The following is a 22,838-nucleotide window of genomic DNA, read 5'->3' on the forward strand; positions in this document are numbered from 1 at the left end:
TGTTATTGACTGAAGTTTTGAAAGATTCAAATAGCTAATACTCTGAGATTTTAATACATTATAATAAACCTATAATGTATTATAGTAAACTTATAATGTATTATGTTCAACCTATGCTTTGCTTGGAATGAAAATTATCCTATTGACGAGTGGAGGTCTGTAGAATGTTAAACCTCTGATGACTTAGACTGAAAGATTATTATCTGTGGAAAAATCCCCAGTTCTGTGGTCTGAATTTGTCTTCTTGAGAGCATGGCGTCTTGTTGCTGGAGGGCATATTTAGTGATCATTTTCCAACATTATAGAGACATCAGAAAACCTAAAATAAATGGACCATTCTTGGGGCAATTAGATTAGCTTGGGCTTTTTCCACATACAATTGGAGTTGATCTAATTGGCCTGTGGCAGTAAGTAGGTTACGCTGAGTGTTTGAACATAATGCATGTATATTTACAACAATACATACATTAGATGTAGGTTTTTTTTCTTAGAACACTTCTTTCCTGTGTGAAGTTTACATAGAATTTCCTATGGCTATGAAGCACTAGTAACCCTTCATCAAATTTGTACTTCCTGAAGCATCAGCTACACATGAATGTCCCTCTTCCTATAGGGGAGTGAATCTTTCCTTGTTTGTCTGCCAGGTAATTCACTTATTGGTATGCTGAAGCATGTGTAAGTGTTAAGCATCAATCATTTCTTTGTGTTGTGTCTGCTATCTTCCTACCATTCCCCTCCTGGTTTGGTAAGTCAAAAAGAAGATGTGGCAGGAGAGGCTTGTCATACACTGTATGGATCAAAGTGAAATCAGATAGAATGAGGTCTCAGCTCCAGAGGGCTTCAGTCCCAGTCCTTGGACTGGATCCTGCCACCTTTTCAGTCTGATCGAGTTTTTAGACACTCTTAATGACCGTGCTATGGAGCAGATGGTCACAGAACCTACCAGGGCTGGGGCGATCCTGCATTTGGTCCTAAGGAATGCCCAAGACTTGGTGAGAGATGTAAAAGTGATTGCACTGCTTGGGAGCAGTGACCATAATGTTATTGATTTCATCATTTGTATAAATAGGGAGTTGCCCCAGAAGACCAGCACAACCACATTTAACTTTAAAAGGGGTAAATTCTCTGAGATGAGGACGCATGTGAAGAGAAAACTGAAAGGAAAGGTAAATGTGGTCAAAACCCTTGGGGAAGCTTGGAGGCTATTTAAAACTACAATCCTAGAAGCTCAAATAAAATATATACCACAAGTTAGGAAAGGCACTAACAGGTATAAGAAAAGCCCTGCATGGTTAACAAACAAAGTAATGGAAGCTGTAAAAAGTAAGAAGGATTCCTTTAAACAGTGGAAAGCTAGTCCAAGTGAGATTAATAAAAGGGAACACAGGCTGTGGCAAATTAAAGGCAAGACTGTGATCAGGCAGGCAAAAAGGGACTATGAGGAGCATATTGCAAAAAACATAAAGACCAACAATAAAAATTTCTTCAAATATATTAGAAGCAGGAAACCAGCCAGGGAGGCAGTGGGGCCCTTGGATGAAAAGGATTACTGAAGGAAAAGGGGTAAAAGGATTACTGAAGGAAGATAAGGAAATGGCTGAGAAGCTGAATGCATTTTTTGCCTCTGTCTTCACTGTGAAAGATGAGAAGTGTTTGCCTGCTCCAGAACCACTAATTTTGGAAGGGGTGTTTAAAGACTTGAGCCAGATTGAGGTGACAAGAGAGGTGGTCCTACAACTGATTGACAAATTAAAAACTAATAAGTCACCAGGTCCGGATGGCATACATCCAAGGGTTCTGAAAGAACTCAAAGGTGAACTTCTGGATCTCCTGACAAAAATACGGAATCTTTCATTGAAATCTGCCTCCATTCCTGAGAACTGGAAGGTAGAAAATGTCACCCCCATCTTTAAAAAGGGTTCTAGAGGAGATTCGGGAAACTACAGGCCAGTCAGTCTGACTTCAGTACCGGGAAAGTTAGTAGAAACCATTATCAGGGGCAGAATGAGTAGGCACATTGATGAACACAAGTTATTGAGGAAGACTCAGCATTGGTTCTGAAAAGGAAGATCTTGCCTCACTAACCTGTTACAGTTCTTTGAGGGGGTGAACAAACATGTGGACAAAGGGGACCCAATAGATGTTGTTTTTCTTGACTTCCAGAAAGCTTTTGATAAAGTTCCTCATCAAAGGCTCCTTAGTAAGCTTGAGAGTCATGTAGTAAAAAGACAGGTTCTCTTGTGGATCAAAACTGGCTAATTAATAGGAAGCAGAGAGTGATTATAAATGGGCAATCTTCGCAGTGGAGGGCAGTAAGCAGTGGGGTGCCACAGGGCTCAGTATCATGCTCTTTAACTTGTTCATTAATGATTTGGAGTTGGGAGTAAGCAGTGAAGTGGCCAAGTTTGCAGATGACACTAAATTGTTCAGGGTGGTGAGAACCAGAGAGGATTTGTGAGGCACTCCAAAGAGATCTGTTGAGGCTGGATGAGTGGGCATCAATGTGGCAGATGAGGTTCAATGTGGCCAAGTGCAAAGTAATGCACATTGGGGCCAAAAATTCCAGCTACAAATACAAGTTGATGGGATGTGAACTGGCAGAGACTGACAAAGACAGAGATCTTGGGGTCATGGTTGATAACTCACTGAAAATGTCAAGACAGTGTGTGGTTGCAATAAAAAAGGCCAACGCCATGCTGGGAATTATTAGGAAGAGAATTGAAAACAAATCAGCCAGTATCATAATGCCCCTGTATAAATTGATGGTGGGGTTTCATTTGGAATACTGTGTACTATTTTGGTCACCACACCTCAAAAAGGATATTATAGCACTGGAAAAAGTGCAGAAAAGGGCAACTAGAATGATGAAAGGTTTGGAACATTTTCCCTATGAAGAAAGGTTAAAACGCTTGGGGCTCTTTAGCATGGAGAAATGTCGACTGTGGGGTGGCATGATAGAAGTTTACAAGATTATGCATGGGATGGAGAAAGTAGAGAAAGAAGTACTTTTCTCCCTTTCTCACACTACAAGAACTCGTGGGCATTCAATGAAATTGCTGAGCAGTCAGGTTAAAATAGATAAAAGGAAGTACTTCTTCACCCAAAGGGTGATTAACATGTGAAATTCATTGCCATGGGAGGTGGTGGTAGCTATAAGCATAGACAGCTTCAAGAGGAGATTGGATAAAAATATGGCGCAGAGGTCCATCAGTGGCTATTAGCCACAGTATATTATTGGAACTGTCTGGGGCAGTGATGCTCTGTATTCTTGGTGCTTGGTGTGTGTGGGGGGGCAAAGTGGAAGGGCTTCTAGACCCACTTGTGAACCTTCTGATGGCACTTGGGGGGGGGGGGTTGGCCACGGTGTGACACAGAAGGCGTTTTCGCACTCACCTTCAGCCGGCGCGACCCCCCTCTTCACCGCGCAGGATCTGCGCGGATTTCGCACTAAATGCCGCGGAGCAGCTGGAAGAGCCGGAAACTCCCGGCGCAAAAGCCGCTCAAACGTAAACCGTCAAAAAGCAGTTTCCGTCTGCGCGGCTTTTGCGACAGGAGTTTCCGACTCTTCCGGCTGCTCCGCGGCATTTAGTGCGAAATCCGCGCAGATCCTGCGCGGTGAAGAGGGGGGTCGCGCCGGCTGAAGGTGAGTGCGAAAACGCCCAGAGTGTTGGACTGGATGGGCCATAGACCTGATCCAACATGGCTTCTCTTATGTTCTTACTTGAGACCCTGTCTATCATGGCTTTTGTATATGTAGGCCCCCTAATCTCCATAATCATCTTTTGGGTGTTACAACCAACCTCTCCCTCTTTTGGATTGGATCCAGAAGTCAGATACCAAGAATCTGGTGCCTGAATTATCTTGTAATTTATTATTGTGTCTAATAAATAGTGGAATGAGATTCTGTGAATTCCATAAGCTCTATTGCCTAAATCAAAGGTTTTGAACTCATTTGTTAGGAGGGGATGGATCTGACATAAACATCACTTTGTTCGGCTGGGCTATGCATGCTATATAACGTAACACGAGGTACAAAGATATAAGCATTATAAAGGTGATTTCAGATGCCAAATGGCAATAACAAGTGAATTATAATAGCATGCTTGATTGGTTGAGGTGTGATATGCAGAGGGGTAATAGGCGTGGAGATACCAGAGTTGCTAATGAGACAGAAAACCTACGTCTCACTTCCATCCAGGAGGATTCAGTCCAGTAGGATGCAAATAATAAATGGACATATGTTTGACACTGGAAACCACAACATTTAGTTGCTGACCTAAGAGTAGCAGTTGTCTTACAAAGCAATTTCAAAGGGAGATTAGAAAGAGAGACTGCAATTGATAATGAAGCTCAAGTCAATGCATGCTGCTGGACTAAACTCAGAGCTAGTTTTACTGTCTCATTATCAATGTGTGCTATTATCATTTGGCAACTGAAATCATTCCACTCTTGAGAGAGCTCTTCCAAGATTTAAGGACCAATCCAAGTGTTCTAATTCCTAATCAGGGTCTTTTCAAAGAAAATAAGAACAGTGAAATCCGTTTTTTTAAAGCAACAACTTTTCAGAATACACCAAAATAATTTCTTCAGTGTTCATTGTGCTTGTCAGAAGAATCCCCCCCTCCTTTCAAAGAGTTGTGCTTGCACACAAAACTTATACCTGGAATAAAACATTGTTGATCTTAAAGTTGGCATGGGACTCCAACTTTGTTTTTTCTTTTTTCTCCCCTCCCTTTCTCCCCAAAAGAGGAGGAGCCCCAGAGAAGGAAGCAGAAGCTCTGAGTGTGTGCCAGAGAGGGGGGGTGGGGAGAGAGAGAGCATTCTGCTTTATTTTAAACCTGTACAATGATGGGGGAAAGTATGAGTCCAGTGGCACATGATAGCTCACACCTTAAATAAAACTTTATTGGTCTTAAAGGTGCCACTGGACTCAAACTTTGTTCTACTACTTCAGACCAATATGGCTACCAACTTGATCTGTAAAACTATATTTCCTGAGCAACATTATCAGCATGAACAGTTTCATGTGTATGAAGGAGAAACAGTTCAGTAACAGAATTTCAAGTAAGTGCTAGTCAGTTACTTTTTTCATTTATTGATGACAACAAGAAGCCATTATAATAACAGAAGAGAACCACCTATCTTTAGATGGAGGGGAGGGATCATTGGATGCTCTACTACAACTATGTTTTTAAAGGCTGTTAATGAGAAGAGAAAATGAGAGAAGAGATTGGATTTATACCCTGCCCCTTCACTACCCAAAGGAGTCTCAGGGGACCTTACAATCTCCTTTCCTCTCCCCGCAACAGACACTTTGTGAAGTAGGTGCGGTTGAGAGAGCTCTCACAGAAGCTGTCCTTTCATGGACAACTCTTGCAAGAGCTATGGCTGACCCAAGGTCACAACGGCAGGTGCATGTGGAGAGTGGGGAATTAAACTCAGTTCTCCCAGATAAGAGTCTGCGCACTTAATCACTACATCAAACTGGCTCTCAAAGGTATTGCTTAATTCCTATCTAGCATTACTCATGCTCTGTCTTTTAAAATAGTAAAGAATTCAGTAGCACCTTTAAGACTAACAAATTTTTATTGTAGCATAAACTTTTGAGAAACACAGTTCTCTTTGTCAGATGTTTGTCAGATGTGTCATGAGCCCTGACGAGGAGAGCTGGAAGGGTTAACAGACCTGGAATTGTTCCTCAGCTGAACAAACAGCAGCTAGCCCATCAATCACTCTCCAGGTACCAGTGTCAGCTGTTAACGATCAATCTCCTCCAAGCTCTCCTCCTCCCATCTCAAGTGTTCAAAGCAGGCTCCGGAAAGAACTTTCAGAGCGAAGACACGAGGCACATCGATGCTTCAGATCTCTCAGCCCTGAGTTCTAGCAGAGTCACTGCCACCCAAGGAACAAGTTGATTGAGACTCCCATATAGCTCCCACCCAGGACCTGGTAACCTTGTGGAAGCAACAAGTCTATTCTCTGGCTTGCATCCACGCTCCTTCCTGATCCTGATTTGCTTGATTTCCTTGGCACACTGACCTTGTGGCTTTTGGACATTCTGATTCCAGTTTGTGATTCTGCATTGGTGACTTGGCTCCTGCTTGACTTCCTGGACTTTGACCTTGGATTGGCTTTGGACTCCTGCCTATCTGCACCCACAGAACATGACAGATTGCTTCCACCCACACACTCACTCCACAAGATGGATTAGGAGGCAAGCGGAGGCTCTGGACAGCTAGCAGCCTTGCTCACTCAGGTACAGCACCTCACTCAAATGGTGGCTCACCTGCAACAGCAGCAGCAAGCCACTGTCGCTGTCCCACCCAAGTGCCCGTTGCTTCCCCCAGAGAAGTTCACTGGGAAGGTGGAGGAGTTTCCTGCATTCCTGGCACAGTGCAAACTGTATATTGAATTACATCCCAGAGACTTCCCCAACTGCAAGACCAAGGTATACTTCATTGTCAGCCTCTTAAAGGGGCTGGCAGCTAAATGGGCTACCCCCTTGCTTCTAGCCCCATCACCTTTGCTGACTGACTGCCAGGGCTTTCTGGATCATATGGCAGTAGCCTTTGCTAACCCCCAGCAAGCAGCCACCGCCAATCGGAAGATCCGGACCCTGAAGCAGGGTAGGGACTCGGTTTCCCAGTACTCCACCAAGTTCAAGCTTCTGGCCCAAGACCTGACCTGGAATAAGGCTGCCCTCATGGACCAGCATATGGAGGGGCTGGCTGACAAAGTCCTTGATGAGCTGGCACGAGTAGACCGACCGGACACACTGCAAGGCCTAATCATGCTGTGTCTCTGCATTGATGGCCGCCTGGAAAGCCGATGCCAAGTGCAAAGCAGTGCCCGTCCCTCTCAGCTGCCCCGCCGCCTAGCAAGGGTGATAACACCAATGCACACCAGTCCTGAGACTGAAGACTCTGAGCCCATGCAACTTGGGGCTGCACAGCCACGGTTCACCCCAAGGAAAAAGCACGGTGCCGCTCACAGAATCTCTGTCTGTACTGTGGAGGGGCGGGGCACTTCTCCTCCGACTGCCCCGCCAAACGCACCTAGCCCAGTACCATGCCACCACCACCAGTAAAAGACCAGCCACAAGTCTGAGTGGACCCCCCAACTTGGGGCACCAAGCCAGGTCCCCTGAACCCTACATTACCGGCCAGGGACTGTTCCTCATACCGGTCACACTCGGCTTGCCGGATGGGCGTTGGCTGTTTGTCTGTGCCATGGTCGACTGCAGGGCCACCTGATGCTTTGTCAACGTAGCCTTTGTGAAGCAACACCAGATCCTGGTGCAGGACAAAGACACCCCGACCCTGGTCAAAGTCATCGACAGGCACCTCCTCCAATTCACTCCAGCGACCCAAGAGACCCACCTGGTCATGCTCCAGATCCAACACCATCACGAGCAAGTACAATTCGATATTGCTCACATGCCCCACTTTCCCCTCATTCTGGGACTCTCCTGGTTCATAAAGCACAATCCCCTCATGGACTGGGCACAGGGAAAGCTGAGCTTCAAGGACCCTTGTCCTGACCAGGCCCGGTTGGCCACCCTGGCTGCTGCCACCCCGGCTGCTGGTCCTCTACTTCCCCCTGCCTACACAGACTTTGCTGATGTCTTTGAGGAAAAGGGGGCCAACCAGCCCCCCCTGCACTGGCCTTATGACTGCACCACTGATTTGGTACCAGGGTCACCCCTGCCTATGGGGCGGCTCTACCCCATATCCGAACCGGAGCTAGAAGCCCTGCAGGACTTCCTCGCTAAAAAACCTGGAATAGGGTTTCATCCAGCCATCCATGTCCCCGTTGTCCGCCCCTATTCTCTTTGTCAAGAAGAAAGGTGGCGAGCTCCAGCCCTGCAATGATTACCAGGCCCTGAACAACATCACCGTCTGGGACCGCTACCCTTTGCCACTGATCTCAGAACTACTGGATTGCCTTAAGGGGACCCAGGTCTATACCAAGCTGGACCTCCAAGGCATGTACAACTTGGTGCGGATCCACGCAGGAGACAAATGGAAGACAGCTTTCAGGACCCGCTATGGCCAGTATGAATATCTCGTGATGCCCTTCGGCCTGACCAACGCTCCTGCTGTCTTCCAAAGGCTGATGAATGACATCTTCTGTGACCTGCTCGACCGCTTTGTGATCATTTATTTAGATGACATTTTAATTTATTCCCAAAGCTCCAACTAGCACGCAGGGCACGTCCGCCAGGTGCTGCAACACCTGCGCAAGCATGGTCTCTACGCCAAGCTACAGAAGTGTACCTTCGACTTAAAAGCAGTTGAGTTCCTTGGCTACATCATCTCACCCCATGGGACTAGGATGGACTCGAACAAAGTCAAGGTGGTCCTGACCTGGCAGATGCCACGGAACCACAAGGACGTACAGCTGTTCCTTGACTTTTTCAATTATTACTGCCAGTTCATCCCTGCCTATGCCACGCTTCTGACCCAGCTCCTCCGGCCCAAAGAGCCATTTCACTGGACTCCAGAGGCAGACCATGCCTTCACCACCCTGAAAACCTGTTTCACCACTGAGCCGCTCCTGTGTTACCCAGACCCGCAGCTGCAGTTCACAGTAGAGACCGACGCCTCCAGCGTGGCCCTCGGTGCAGTGCTATCCCAACAGGAGGACCCCTCCCAGCCGCTACAACCCTGCGCATATTACTTGCGGCAGCTGACGCCCGCAGAGCACAACTACACCATCTGGGAACGGAAACTCCTGGCCATCAAGACCACCTTCAAAGTGTGGAGGCATAACCTTGAAGGGGCACACCACTGCGTCCAAGTCCTGACTGACCACCGGAACCTGGAGCATCTACAGACTGCTCAATGCCTCACCCAGCGTCAGATCTAGTGGTCCCTCTTCTTTTCCCGGTTTGACTTCTGGATCACCTACATCCCGCAGAACCAGAACCGGAACATGGATGCCGAAAACTCCCGAAAACCGGAGCATGCTGTGCCTCTAATGGAGAAGATCCCAACTGGGCTCATTCTTGCACCCTTGGTCTTCACTGCCACCACGACTCGCCCGACCTTGGCTGCAGACATCCAGGCCAGCCAGGCCCAAGACCCCTGGGCTCAGCAACGCCTCCTGGAAGTGCAAGACTGCCTGCACCCTGAGAATGTGACAAGATGTGGAGGCACCAGAAATGTGGAATGCCCTCTTGGAGGCCATAAGGGCCCTATGGGATCTTTCACAATTCTTCAGGGCCTGCAAAACTGAACTTTTTTGACAGGCCTTCAACACCTGAGCTGAGAGAGAATTGCCACCTCACACCACTGAGGAGCTACAAATATCATAGCATCACTTACAGAAAAAAGAAAGATCCTGCCATATCAAAATTGTATAGCACCACAAAATGTTTTAAATGTATTTTATTGGTTTTAAATTGTATTATATAACTGATTGTTAGCCGCCCTGAGTCTGCTTCTGGAGAGGGTGGGAAAGAAAGAAAGAAAGAAAGAAAGAAAGAAAGAAAGAAAGAAAGAAAGAAAGAAAGAAAGAAAGAAAGAAAGAAAGAAAGAAAGAAAGAAAGAAAGAAATCACAGCTCAGTCTTCCTTTTAGGGAAGGGGAGGGGATTGTCAGAGGTGTCTGCAAATACCTTTTTAAAAAACATTGTGTTATTTGTATGCAGTGCACTATTACCCATGCTCCTCAAAATAAAATTAAAACAGAGTGAGAAGACAATCCTGAGGATTCTGGGAAAACAGCAGGGGAGGGTTTAATGTACATTAGGCATAAAAAGAAAAGCATTGCTAAAATGGAGATACTATCATTTACTCTGGGCTATCTGGAATCTCTGTTTCAGGGGTGACTTCACACAGAATTTCATCAGCAACCGGACTATGTGGAAGCAGCCTTAGACATGCTGCAGTCCCTCTTCCGTTAAATATCCTGAGACTGGAACATGTGAAGCTTATATACTTGGTCAGTAGTAGCACTGGTTTCCAGGTCCAATTCAGCATGTGGTTTTGAACTTTCTGTAATACTCCTTGTAGCCTGGGATGCATATACTGTACAGACCATCTCTCCTTCCCATATGTTTTGTTGCTAAAGTGGACCCTGATTCAGCTATCATTTCTGTTTTGTGAAACAAACCTCTGTACCCCTAGTATAGCTTTGACCCCTCTTTGCTCTGAAGCTGTGGAATGACATGCTTCTGGAGATTAGGAAATGTTCCTTTTAATGTGCATTTCAGCAGAGCTGTAAACCTTCTCAAACCGTTTCTGGCACACTTTTTTGGATTATTATTTTTTGTTTATTAGATACTATCATTGTATTTTTTCTTGTTTTTACCTTTTTCAGATTAATGATTATTGTAACTATTTTAAGCATATTTTGGAATATAAATGCTTAAATAAATATCACCCAAGGCTAGACTGTTGGTTAGGCATACATTTCTTGATAATATTGAGAAATCCTAATAATTATTCAAGGTTATCATCCTTAGGTTTAACTACGATACTCCCACTGTAATTATTTAAAACAGGCAGGGAATAAAACTATATATGCTATCATTCTTTTCATGCTTCCAAACACTTTGCAGTAATATCAGCCTGGATTATATTAGCAATGTTCTCTCCATTTTAAATAATTCTACTTAATTCAGTGAGTTTCTCTCTCTCTCGTTAAAGAACACCCTATTCATCCTAATGACAGAGATCGCTGTACTCATATTTGGCAACATCAGAAGTGCTATGCCTGCCTGACATGAAAGAAATTGCTTACTCATTGTAAATAATTATCCAGTACCAGCTTCCAGGGACTGTGTGCTGCTAGCACACTTCCACTGCTATGTTTTCTATGTGTTGAGACTTCATCTGAGCAGATTAAAGAGTAGCTTGAAGAGTCATCATGTTTCCAACAGAAAATGAACCAATTTCACAGTATGAAAGTGAAGTGTTTCAGAAAACAAGCAATACTCCCATCGTTACTTTGCAGGATTCCAATAAATGAGTATCCCCCATCATCACCATATTTGCATTGCTTTTGAATTATGGTATCTAGGCAGTTTTAAAAAAGCAATTGTCCACAGAGGCCAATATTTTGCCAGTTTTTCCATTGCACCTAACACAACTGTGCACATATAGAGAAGGTCATGACTACATATGAAGGAAAAATGAAATCAGTCAACACCAGCCACTAAGAGGAGGCATGAGTTGCAGTAATAGCCTGCAGCTATTAGTCATATACTTAGCAGCTGACTGGCACTACATTGAAACTGAAGTCTATCCAGACTTCTACCCCTGTTGGATGGCTGTCTGCCAAGAGTCAAAAGAGACACAAGGATAGGAGCACCGAACAGTATATAAATCTCAGGTCTCTGCAAATGGCAGTCTTGCAGTTCCCTAAATGCCCTTCTCCCCCAGGGAGTGCTTACATGGGGAGAAGGATACACCTGTTGAAAGACACTGTTTACCCATTGACCCAATGATTATTTCCACATGCAAGGAGTTGCATTGGAACAGTGTCTGCAAGTTCTCTTGTGGCCCATAGGCTCTGATCTTGCAAGGCAATAAGCAGTAAAATTCTTTTGCCAACAGTGGAATGGCTGGGAGTCACCCAGAACAGTGATTGTGTTTTCTGTGGCCTCCTCCACTTGAGATGAGAGGTGATGTGCTATTAGGATATCTGTCAGAAGGGGCTGTTTTCTGCATCATGTGTACTTCCTGCTAGCAATGGTTGGGTAATGGGAATTGCTGTAGCAATACACAAAGTATATACATGGGGAGCATGGTGAAACATTTACATCAGTCGCAGTTTGAGGCAGGGTGATACTTTCCTTTGTTTATCTGTGTGGGGTTCATTGTCCTTCCCTAACTGGGGGAGTAAAAGCACAATTTGGTGTTTGTGTCCAAGGATGGAATACCCATAAAGTGTCAGCAATGTCCTGCAATAATGTTTGTTCTCATCCTTGTTTTTTTGTACAAAGTACAGATTTCCTATCACAAAAATACCCCCATGCGCTTGCCATGGGGTCAGAGAGATGTACCCCATTGCTGTGTACCACATCATCAGAGATACAAGTACACTGGTTGGTGTTTTATATATTGTTTAGGAGAGCTGTGATTGACCATTGGCTTAAATAGTATCCTAAACTTTGCCATGCATTATAAATTTGGAGCAAGGTGTCAGTGGGGGCATTTTGTAGTTAAGGATAGCAAATAAGCTCATCTCCCCACCCAGCACACTCTAATCCTTTCTATTTCTACATCAGCACTGGTAAGTATGATGTCTCTTCTCCTTGGTGCTTGTGTATCTCCATATAAAAAAAGGTAAAGGTAGTCCCCTGTGCAAACACCAGTCGTTTCTGACTCTGGGGTGATGTTGCTTTCACAACGTTTTCATGGCAGATTTTTTACGGGGTGGTTTGTCATTGCCTTCCCCAGTCATCTACACTTTCCCCCCAGCAAGCTGGGTACTCATTTTACCGACCTTGGAAGGATAGAAGGCTGAGTCAACCTCAAGCTGGCTATCTGAACCCAGCTTCTGCCGGGATCTAACTCAGGTTGTGAGCAGAGCTTAGGACTGCAGTACTGCAGCTTTTCCGCTCAGGGACATAGCCAGGATTCTTTTTTGGTTGCAGGGCTTTTTAAAAATTTGAGTGCCCCCTGAATTTTTTAAGCCCTGCAACCTTAAAAATTCTGGGTAAGTCCTGCATAAGCCAAAAGTGCTACTAGCATTAAAGTTGTGAGTGAGCCTACATTTGTCTATGAACTTGAATTCATTTGAGACAACAGGAGCTATAATCAACAATGCCTCTGAGCTCGCCTGTCAATCCCAGTATTTCCCCATATCATCATAGTGTTATTTTGATTTAAAAAAAAAAACAGGAACCAGTAAATCATACTGATCCATTTTACATTTCAGTTGCAGCAACTTAACCATTGAACAATGGCAATACCAACTGCTTAGCCTTCCATGGTGGTACTGGCCACCAGAGAACTGATCTACCTCCAGGACCTGTAGACCTGGCCTCCAGGAAACAGGTTTACCAGTTACTTACTTTCATGGCAGTGACCTGGCTACTGGAGAACAGGTCTACCTGCCCTAGCACTAGAAAGCCATAGAAGATAACTGCAGGTAGATCTAGTCTCCAGAGAACAGGTCTACCTGCCATTGCCTTCTATGGTTTTCCAATTTACTTATTCCACCCCCCTCCAGTCGGAATACAGAGGTTGATACAATAGCTTGGGTAACTGGGCCGATGTATTAATCATAACTGAACACAAAACTGGATTGGCAAAGGGCTCTGGCCTAACAGGACAAGCTCTGGGGTCAGCCTCTGACCCCTCCTTGTCCTGCAACGGGCGAGCCACCTAGCCCCTAGCACAAGCCCAGTTATTATGGCTTGTGCCGGGCTGGCAGGCCCCATAACTCCACCTTCATCAGAGCAGGCATCAATCCTACAAGAAATATCCTCCCTGGTAAGGCTTTGTTGTGATCAGCATTCGCAGCATTAAATCCCATCTGCTGTTCATAGAGACCACATGCACCCAAATGGGTGCAGAGCCGTGGGTGCTTACCAGAAACTTCCAAACCCCTTTACTGCTACTGTCACTGCCAATGCCAAGCCTCTGCTTAGGCATTCACACCCACCAGTCGGCCTAGAGCTTACCGAAGCCCTTGCCATAGCTCCTCCAAAAAGGCCCGGTTACCCAGCTTGGATAAATGTACCCCATCCGGTCTATACAGGTCTGCGCATTTGGCCCGTATGCTCAGATGGGGGAGGTAAATACCCAAGTCCCCCTCCATGGCTTTCATCAAGGCACGGTTGGTCTTCCGCCTAGCACGCTCGACCCCTGCAAGGGACAGAGCATTCTGCCAGACTCTGCATGGCAGTATAGCAGACCACACCAAGATAGCCCCAGGCCACCTGCGTGAAATGACCTCAAGGTTTGCCTGTGCCTGCAAAAAAAGGGCCTTCCCCTTCATCAGCCCAAGGTAATTCCCACCTAGGTGTATGGCCAATATGTGAGGAGGGGGGGGGGCAACCTTCCTCTAAACAGGAGTGGCAGGAGCCCTGGTCATCGCAAGCTACATCACCCCAGCCACTCCACTTCAGCTCGTTTCTGAGACCCAGCTGAGTACCGACTAGGGACCTCCTGGCCTGGTGGGCAGCCCAGAACACCATGCTGTGCCCGCAGATGAGGATCCGGCATTTCTCCTGATGAGCCACAACACCTGCAAAAACAAAAAACAGTTACAACCCAGAACTGTAACAAGCTCAACGGGGCCAACATGAAACAAAAAGGTGCCCCTATTCACGCTGCTGCCGTGGAGGTGGCTCTAATCCTAAACAAATGGGTGCCGAATTTAAATCCTTCCAGATCCAGCTTAACCAGTGCCCTGTCAGTCATCGTCCAAAATTGGTATTTTGTAAGGGGGGAACCATCCTTTTGGCAGAATAATGGCACGTCTGCATCGCCCCGAACTGCTACATACTCCTGCAAAGCCTGCACTGGGCACAGCTCTGGCAAATCACATGGGCCCAGTGTAATAACTGCCCCTGTTGCTGCTGGTCAGTCTTGGATCTTCTGACCATCAGCCTAACCTGATCCACTATAAACTTCACATCCCTAGCCTACAGAGCATGATCAGAAAGATCCTTTCATGACTGCCGCACCAACTCACTAACCCTGAGTGCGCCAAAAAAGGCAGTCAATGAGATGGCATGAAATAGTGTGACCTCAAACAGGGATGAGCACACTTTGGCCCAAACCTGGTGCAATCCTTGAAGCACCGCAGGCATGATGAACTGATGCATGTCGGGCTGTGGCCCACGTTCGTGGGCCCAGCCCTCTAACATTTTCCTAATCCGGAAGTCTTCCGTGGCCTCACTGTGGCCCTGTGCCTTGCTAACGAATGCTAACGCTGCCAGCTGGCCACATATTGATTTTATCCCTAGCCCCCTGTTCTTCTGGTGCACACAGAATTGTATAAGATGAGCCTCCGGGATAGGCCTTCTGTCGTGCAGACCTGCCATGGACCTAAACATCCGGAACTGTAACTTTGCCTGATCATATGCATGCCTGGTACTTGGGGCTAATGCCAACAGGATTGCCCTACCAGCTTCAACCCGCCAAGCTGCCACAGGTCCTGGGGCATCTGCACTGGCCAAGGGTCAGCATCTGGAGTGAGCTGGTGGAAACGCTTTATCTGTTGGCAAGATAGGGCATCCGCCACCCCATTACTAACTCCAGGAATATGCTTCGCTAAAAATAACAAATTCAAACAAAGGCAACGTAATGTAAAGGCACACACCAGATTCATTACTATTACAGATTTAGAGGTCAAGGAGTTAACAACATGTACAACGACCATGTTGTCACACCAAAAGTGCACCAGATGGTTGGCGAGTTGCTCCCCCCATAGCCATACTGCTACAACAATGGGAAAAAACTCTAAAAATGTTAGGTCATGGCAGAGCCCGCTAGCTAACCATGCCTCAGGCCATTGCTCCACACACCAGTGACCTAGGAAATATATTCCGAAGTCTGTAGATCCCACAGTGTCAGAAGAGACCTGTACTCGCCCTGCAATATCTTCTCCTGGGTTGCCACTGAAATGGCAAGGCAGTATCACCATATGGAAGGGCCCAGAAAGGCACTGACCCACAGGGATTAGGGGGTAACTCTAAGCACCCCACTAATGACCCTGCCACCCTCCTAATTGTGCCAGCTGTTGTTGGCCACCCCATGGGATCACGCTCGGCAGTGGCTGTGAGGCAGGGGCACTGGATGAAGTGGCCACGGCCGTCACGGGAGCTGGTGTTTGCAATAGAAGGGCAGCATAACTCATGCCCTGCCACTGAGGATAGGTTGCAGATGTAGCCCATGAAAGCCCCGGCAGGCTATGATGTGTCCAAGGCCAACCTTGCCATGGCATTAACACCACCACACTGGCTGAGCCCACTGGCAGTGGTGTTGGTGGTTGGCCCCAAGGATCCCATGGCCAGACATGCTCCTGTTGTATCAGAGTGGGCTCACGTCCACTCCCTGATGGTGTTACCGCCACTGCCACCACTGCAGACTGGGCCGGCTGCTCCTGATCCGTCGGGTCCTCCTGGTTCTCCAGCTCCTTGTCTGGTGCACCACCGCCACTACTCACTGCATCCTGGATCGGATCCCGCCTGTCGTCCTCTCACTAACCCACACCCTGTAAAGCAGACAGGCGGGCCAGTACTTCTTTCTCAAATGTTAATTTAGAAGTCTTACCAGACACCCTGCGGCGCCCCTCTCAAGTAGGCGCTCCTGTTGCACCCTGTCCTCCCCTGTGCCCTACAGGCAAGCTATGTAAGCAAACAAGGCCCGCTGGGGCGGGGGTTGGATCCAGCTGGAGCAAGCAACTGTACTTGCAACCCTGTGGCCAGGGGGGACCTATCCGCAGCCACCCCACTACCCCCTGAAGGGCAGAACATAGATGCCGGTGCTCCAAATGGCTGAAAGCAGCCAGGGGAGGGGGGTTGAAGACTCGCCCATGGCTTCCACCTAATGCCGTGTCAATGCCACCACAATGCCACCCCATCCGGCCTTTGCAGACCCAAGATGGGAGGAGGTGCCGCCGCTAGCACCGGGCCCATGCCACTGCTATGAAACACCACCGTCGCATCTCCGCTTCCATGTCTCCGCCTCTGCTTCTGTGCTTCCACTATCGCGCTGTTCCCAGCCACTGCCTTGCAGCCGCTCCGAACTGGCTGCACTCATCCTTTGTCATTGGAAGAATGTCGATGTGCATCCTTCCACCCAGAGAGCCTGAATGAACTGCGCAGTTTTGGGTGGGGTCAGGGCTAATATAGCCCCCCGAGCCCCACCCCAGCAGTTCCCTGGATGGCCAAGAAGGCTCGTCAGCCTCCCAATCACTTCCGGGCAGGCAAAAACGGCCCCCGGCCTTTAGTCAACGCTGTCAACTCGGCCGGGAAGGGGCCAGATACTCATTAATCAAATGCATGCAGATTTACAACCTCTCCTTATATGCAGAAGCAAACAGAGTCCATCAAAATCTTAACAAAATATGCCAACAAATATAGAAAAGAAAACAATGACCCACAGACTAGAAAATGGTCGTCTATTCCAATTCTGGAAAAGGATATGTCAAAAACTGTAGCAACTATTGCACAGTCACATTAATTTCTCTTTAAGTCGCATTGATTTCTATTGTAACTCCCTCAATGCTGGCCTGCCCTTGAGACTGACCCAGAAGTTCCAACTGGTCCAGAAAGTGGCAGCATGAGTCCTGATGAGAATGTCACAGATGGCACAAATACAACCTGTACTGAGCCAGCTACACTGGCTTTCACTGGAGTACCAGGTCATTCAAGGCTTTAAGGCCTTGAGCAGTCAGGACCAATTATCTGCGGGACCACCTCCTCCAATATGTCCCTGGGAGACCATTACAGTCCCTGGATAACAATCTGCTTGTGATCCCTGGCCCCAAATGTATCCTGCTGTCCTTGACCAGGGCCAGGGCCTTTTCAGTCCTGGCCCCAACCTGGTGGAACTCTTTGCCAAACACCATCAGGGTCCTGTGGAATCTTATGTAATTCCACAGGACGTGCAAGGCAGAGATGTTGTGCAAGGCCTTTGGTTGAGGCCAGCAATTATTCCCATTCTGGCTGGCACCTTCCCATATTCTCCTTTCCCCTCAGACTGTTTCCTCCCTCTCTATACCCATGAAGTGGTCATAGTCCAGAATTAGGGGATCATTGTAATTGCTGCTTTTGCCACTTAATCATTTAGACTGCTGTAATAATGTTTTATGTACTTGTTTTTAGAATATGTTAAATGTTTTTATTATGTTGTAAATTGCCCAGAGCCCTGCAATAGCAAATTTTAGGTGATTCATAAGTCTAATATAACAAAATAAATAATAAATGTGAGGAAAGTAATGCTCAGACTCTTACCAAAAAACCTTGTTTCCATATGGAACAAGGCATGCCGGATGTTAATGTTGATTTGGAAAAGAAAGATGCAATGAAGATCATAGTGGAAATTTATACTAGTTACTGGAGCATACAAGAGAATTTTGAAAGAAAATCACCTTGTGACTTAAAACGACTACTGCTGAAGGTTAAAGCAGAAAGCACCAAAGCTGAACATAAAGAAGACAAAAATAATGACTACTGGGGAATCACAGAACTTTAAGGCTGCCAATGAAGAAACTGCCATTGTTCAAGTTTTTCTATTCCTTGGCTCCATCATCAACCAAAATGGAGGCCACAACCAAGGAATCATTGAGACTTGGAATGACAGCAATGAAAGAGATAGAAAAAGATATAAGAATGTTTTGCTGGTGACCAAGATCAAGAAAATTAATACCAAGCTGGACAATCAGTGCCGGATTAAACCCTGTAGAGGCCCCTAGACAGTTAAAATCTTGGGGGCCCCTCACATATTATCTCAGAGTCTGAGTGCCTGTCCTGCTGCTCACAGCCCCTGCTGCAGCCTACAGGAACCTTCTTAAAAACCCCTTTTTACTAAGCTGCAGGAGAGAGACAAACTTGGTGACAATGCCAGCAGCCCCCACATCAGGCAAGTTGGGCAAATAGTGACTCAGTTGCTGGCTGCACGTGCAGGCTGGGAGGGCTGCAAGCAGGGGGGGAACCGAGGGGAGGGAGCCAGCCTGGGGCCCATAGGCCAGTGCCTACTTGGGCTAATTGTTAATCTGGCTCTGTGGACAATGAAAAAAGCCAACAGGAAGAATGTTGATTCTTTTGAAATGTGGTGTTGGAGGAGAGTTTTAGAAATACTGTGGGCTGCCAAAAAGACAAATAACTGAGTTGTAGACCAAATCAAGCCTTAACTCTCTCTAGAAGCTAAAATTACTAAACTGAGGTGATCATGCTTTAGTCACATTAATAGAAGACAAGAGCCCTCTCCCAATATACTAGAACTCAAAGGTCTCCAATGAAGCTGATGGGCAGTAGATTCAAGACAGACCAAAGGAAATTCTTATTTACACAGAGAGTGATTAAAATGTGGAATTTGCTGCCAGAGGATGCAGTGATGGCCACAGACACAGACTGTTTTAAAGTGGGATTAAACAGATTCATGGAGGATAGGTCTATCAGTGGCTACTACAGTGGCTACTAGTGACTGAGGGTAACCTCCAAGTTCAGAGACAATATACCTCCAAATATAAGTGCCAGGAGGCAACACTGGGGAAGGTCTTTGCCTTTATGCCCTGTTGTTGACCTCCAGAGGAACTGATTGGCCCTATGTGGAACAGAATGCTGGACTAGATGGACCAATAGTTTGATCCATCAGGGCTCTTCTTAAGAGACAATAATGCTAGAAAACATAGAAGGCAGCAGGAAAAGAGAAAGACCCAACATGAGATGAAATGACTCAGTCACTAACAGCAAGGCAACTTTACGGCACTTAACACATACACAGTATTAATGTTTGTTTTTGGCAAAAATCATGCCAACCATTGTCAGTCTAAAGGAATACTTAAATAAAGCACATATAATAAAACTATAATGTAAAATTTTATTAGAAACAGTAGTAAACACAACAGAGATCTATCAGGGATTCACATGATCAGGGCAGGCAGGATAATTGGTTCAATACTGATTGTAGGACATTTAAAAGGGCAATTCACTACATGCATCTGAAATTCAAATTATGCAATGACAGAAGCATGCTCAAATGCATTTTCTTGTTGAAACATGAATTCAGAATGCTTATCAAAAACAAAAAAGAACTGCTCTAGTTACCTCATGGAAACATTTAATTTGGGCTTCCAAACAGAAAAGTGTAAAAGCTTTTGGAATATGATTGCAAATGAGCTAAACACTAGAGTCCCACTTTGTTACATTTCTGCTAATTGCTGAGAGGCACATTTCAAGGCCTTATTTGCAACACCATCTGCCAATAGTATTCCTTTCCCAATGGTTCTTGTTTCAAGACTTGAGAAATGGCCCCCTGTCACAGTATTGGAAATCAAATTCTTCATAACTCAAATGAAATCTGGCAAGGCACCAGGACCTGACTTGATACCTGTGGAGCTGCTTAAAGCAAATCCTGACTGGTGGGCAGAGATTTAGGCACCAACATTCACACAAATCAGTGGAACAGGAATTATTACCACCTCTTGGCAACATGCAACAATAGTTCCTGTCCATAAAAAAGGTGATTCAACAGACCAGCATCATTATTGGCCCATAAGTTTGTTACCAGTGGTGGGCAAACTATATGTCCCTTGCTATATAAGACGTTACATCTCTTCTTGAGAATGAAGCCATATTGGGTCAACAGTAAGTTGGATTCCATAGAATCCATAGTGCAGTTGAACATTGCCATACTCTCCAATTTATTGCAAATAAGTATACCAGCTCAAAAGCTGTGGATATCAGAACAGCTGTTGATTCAGCGCTTAGGCAAAGACTATGGGACAAACTGAATAGATCGTTTATTGACAAGCATCTTCTTTTTCTGATGCAATAACTATATAATCAGCCTACTGATCAGGTGAGATGAGGTGCATCTGGTGAACTGACCAGGGCTATTCCATTGAGTAGAGGAGTCAAGCAAGGATATACCTTTGCTCCATTGCTATTTAATTTGTATCTCAATGATTTATGTTCTCATATTTCTGGATATGAATTTCATGCACCTTGCCTGGTTCATGTTCAATTGCCTTTTCTCTAATATGCAGATGATATCACTCCTCTGTCAAGATCTGTGATTGACCTATCCAAGCTTATAGGTTCCTTTTTGGAGTATTGTTCAAATGAGGGCTTAGATATTAATGTTACTAAGTCAAATGTTCTTCTTTTCAGTAAAAAAGGAAGGATGAAGAAGTACAAGTGATCAGTATCAGGTCAATCTATGGAGCAAGTGGGACATTTTAAATATCTTGGAATTATTTTTCAAGCAAGCCTTTCTTGGAAGATGCACTTGAACTCTGTTTTAAGTATTGCTGTGAATATTGGGAAGGCCATTTCAAGATTTTATTATTCCTCTGGTGGCCAATATGTTCCTACGGCAGTTAAAGTATTTAATGCTAGAGTTGCCAGGCAGATGCTATATGCTGCTAGGGTTTGGATCAAAACAGTAACCGACAACACTGATAGACCACTGTTGAGATTCCTATACAATATTTTGGGAATTCCTTAATGTGTGCCTGCAATAGGTCTGAAGCTGGGAGATGTTCTTTGAAACAAAGGCTGGGGCAGAGCATTCAATCTGAGAATTAGGATCCTAAAATCAAACCCAGTATCAAGCCTCCTTGGACTAGTAAAGTTTGACCATCACACAAGTGATTGGGACAGATTACTGGATCATAAATTATCATCTTTGGGCATTACCCACAATGTAATAGAAACAATGAGTAGACAAGAATTGACCCATCTCATTAGATGTCTGAGGGACTTCAATTATGAGAGAACATTGATTAGAACCTGTGAAGAAATGCAATTTCTTCTTTGTATGTTTGAAATGAGCAAATCCTTGCTTCTGAGTTTTAAGTTTTTTTCCCTCCTCTCTGGACAAAGAACAGGTAGGAAGAGGGAAAGTCCAGTCACTTTCTAGATTTATTTCAGCCCACTTTCATACAAATGCTAATAGGTCTAGACAATGGGTTACTCTAGCTCCCCCCCTCTCAAGTAGGGAAGAGGCAGGAGGTGTTAATACCAGAGAGACTTTGGGAAGGAAATTCTGGAGACTTCAGGAAAAGCTTCTCTCACCTGGCCTGATCTCATCAGTGTGTGGGGGAAAGAGAGGTGATAAAACTCAAGGGAGCAAAGAGGAAGTTCTCTCAGAGCACACAAAATCCTTAACTGAGATCTGGAAGAGGTGACTATTAGCCATGTATTGACCTGGACAGATGAAGGAAGTTTCAAGGTAATGATGATTCTGTAGAGATCTGTAACTTCCTATATTTTAATATCTGATAGGGCATTTATAGAGAGACAGAGGAATTGCATTTTAACCATTTCTTTTAAATTTCTTGCTCAGTCTGGTGCTGTGCTAAAAGTATGCTTGTGAACATTTTAATATACTTTATAACTTTTTATGCTGGTCATAGTTATCTGTACCACATAGGCCTCCACTCTCTTGGATACACTATTTTAAAAGGAGCAGTCAGTGGACAAGTGGCTATTCCTCCAGGGGTGCACAAAGCAGTAAATGGTCACTTTAGTGACCAGGTGCAGGGCGGCAGGAGGCACAGAGGCAAAGTTTCAGAACTTGGAAGGGAGCTGGGAGTCCTCCCTACCTTCCCAGTGGGCTATTCCTAAAAAGGTCAGGTGATGGCAGTGGGTTACTAGAGAGAGAGAGAAAGGTCTCTCCAGGTGTTGGGAAAACCTTGGAGGGCAGAGTCGATCAGAGCCTGCAGGCACAACAGGGCCATTCCACCAAAGAGCTGCAAAGTATATTAATTTTTCTTAGTAGGCATTCTTCCTCCGCCAAAAATGTCAAACTATCTATCTGAGCTAAGTCTTCTAAAATATAGAAGGGCATTCATGCTCATGCACCTGTATGCCCTACCTTCAGTGGTGATGTTAGGAAGATTTAATGGAATTCCATATTCAGATACTCTATAATTGTGGTAACAACAAAATCAATTCTGTGGATTGTATGTTTTTTACTCTCACAAATTTTCAGATCTAAGAGTTGATTTGATCTTCATTATTTAATCAGGATTTCATCTGTTCAAAAGTGAAATCATCCTGGTTACTCAGAGATAAAAATAAACAAACTACTTTGTGTGTGACAAACTTTCTGGCAGCTATTTTAAGTTACATGATAACTTTCATAATAACTTTTAGGCTCTCCATGTGCGGGATGAGGGTTTGCTGTTCATGACTCTGGTTGTGAAA

Source organism: Heteronotia binoei, chromosome 7 (assembly GCF_032191835.1).
Source record: "Heteronotia binoei isolate CCM8104 ecotype False Entrance Well chromosome 7, APGP_CSIRO_Hbin_v1, whole genome shotgun sequence".
Classification (NCBI taxonomy): Eukaryota; Metazoa; Chordata; class Lepidosauria; order Squamata; family Gekkonidae; genus Heteronotia; species Heteronotia binoei.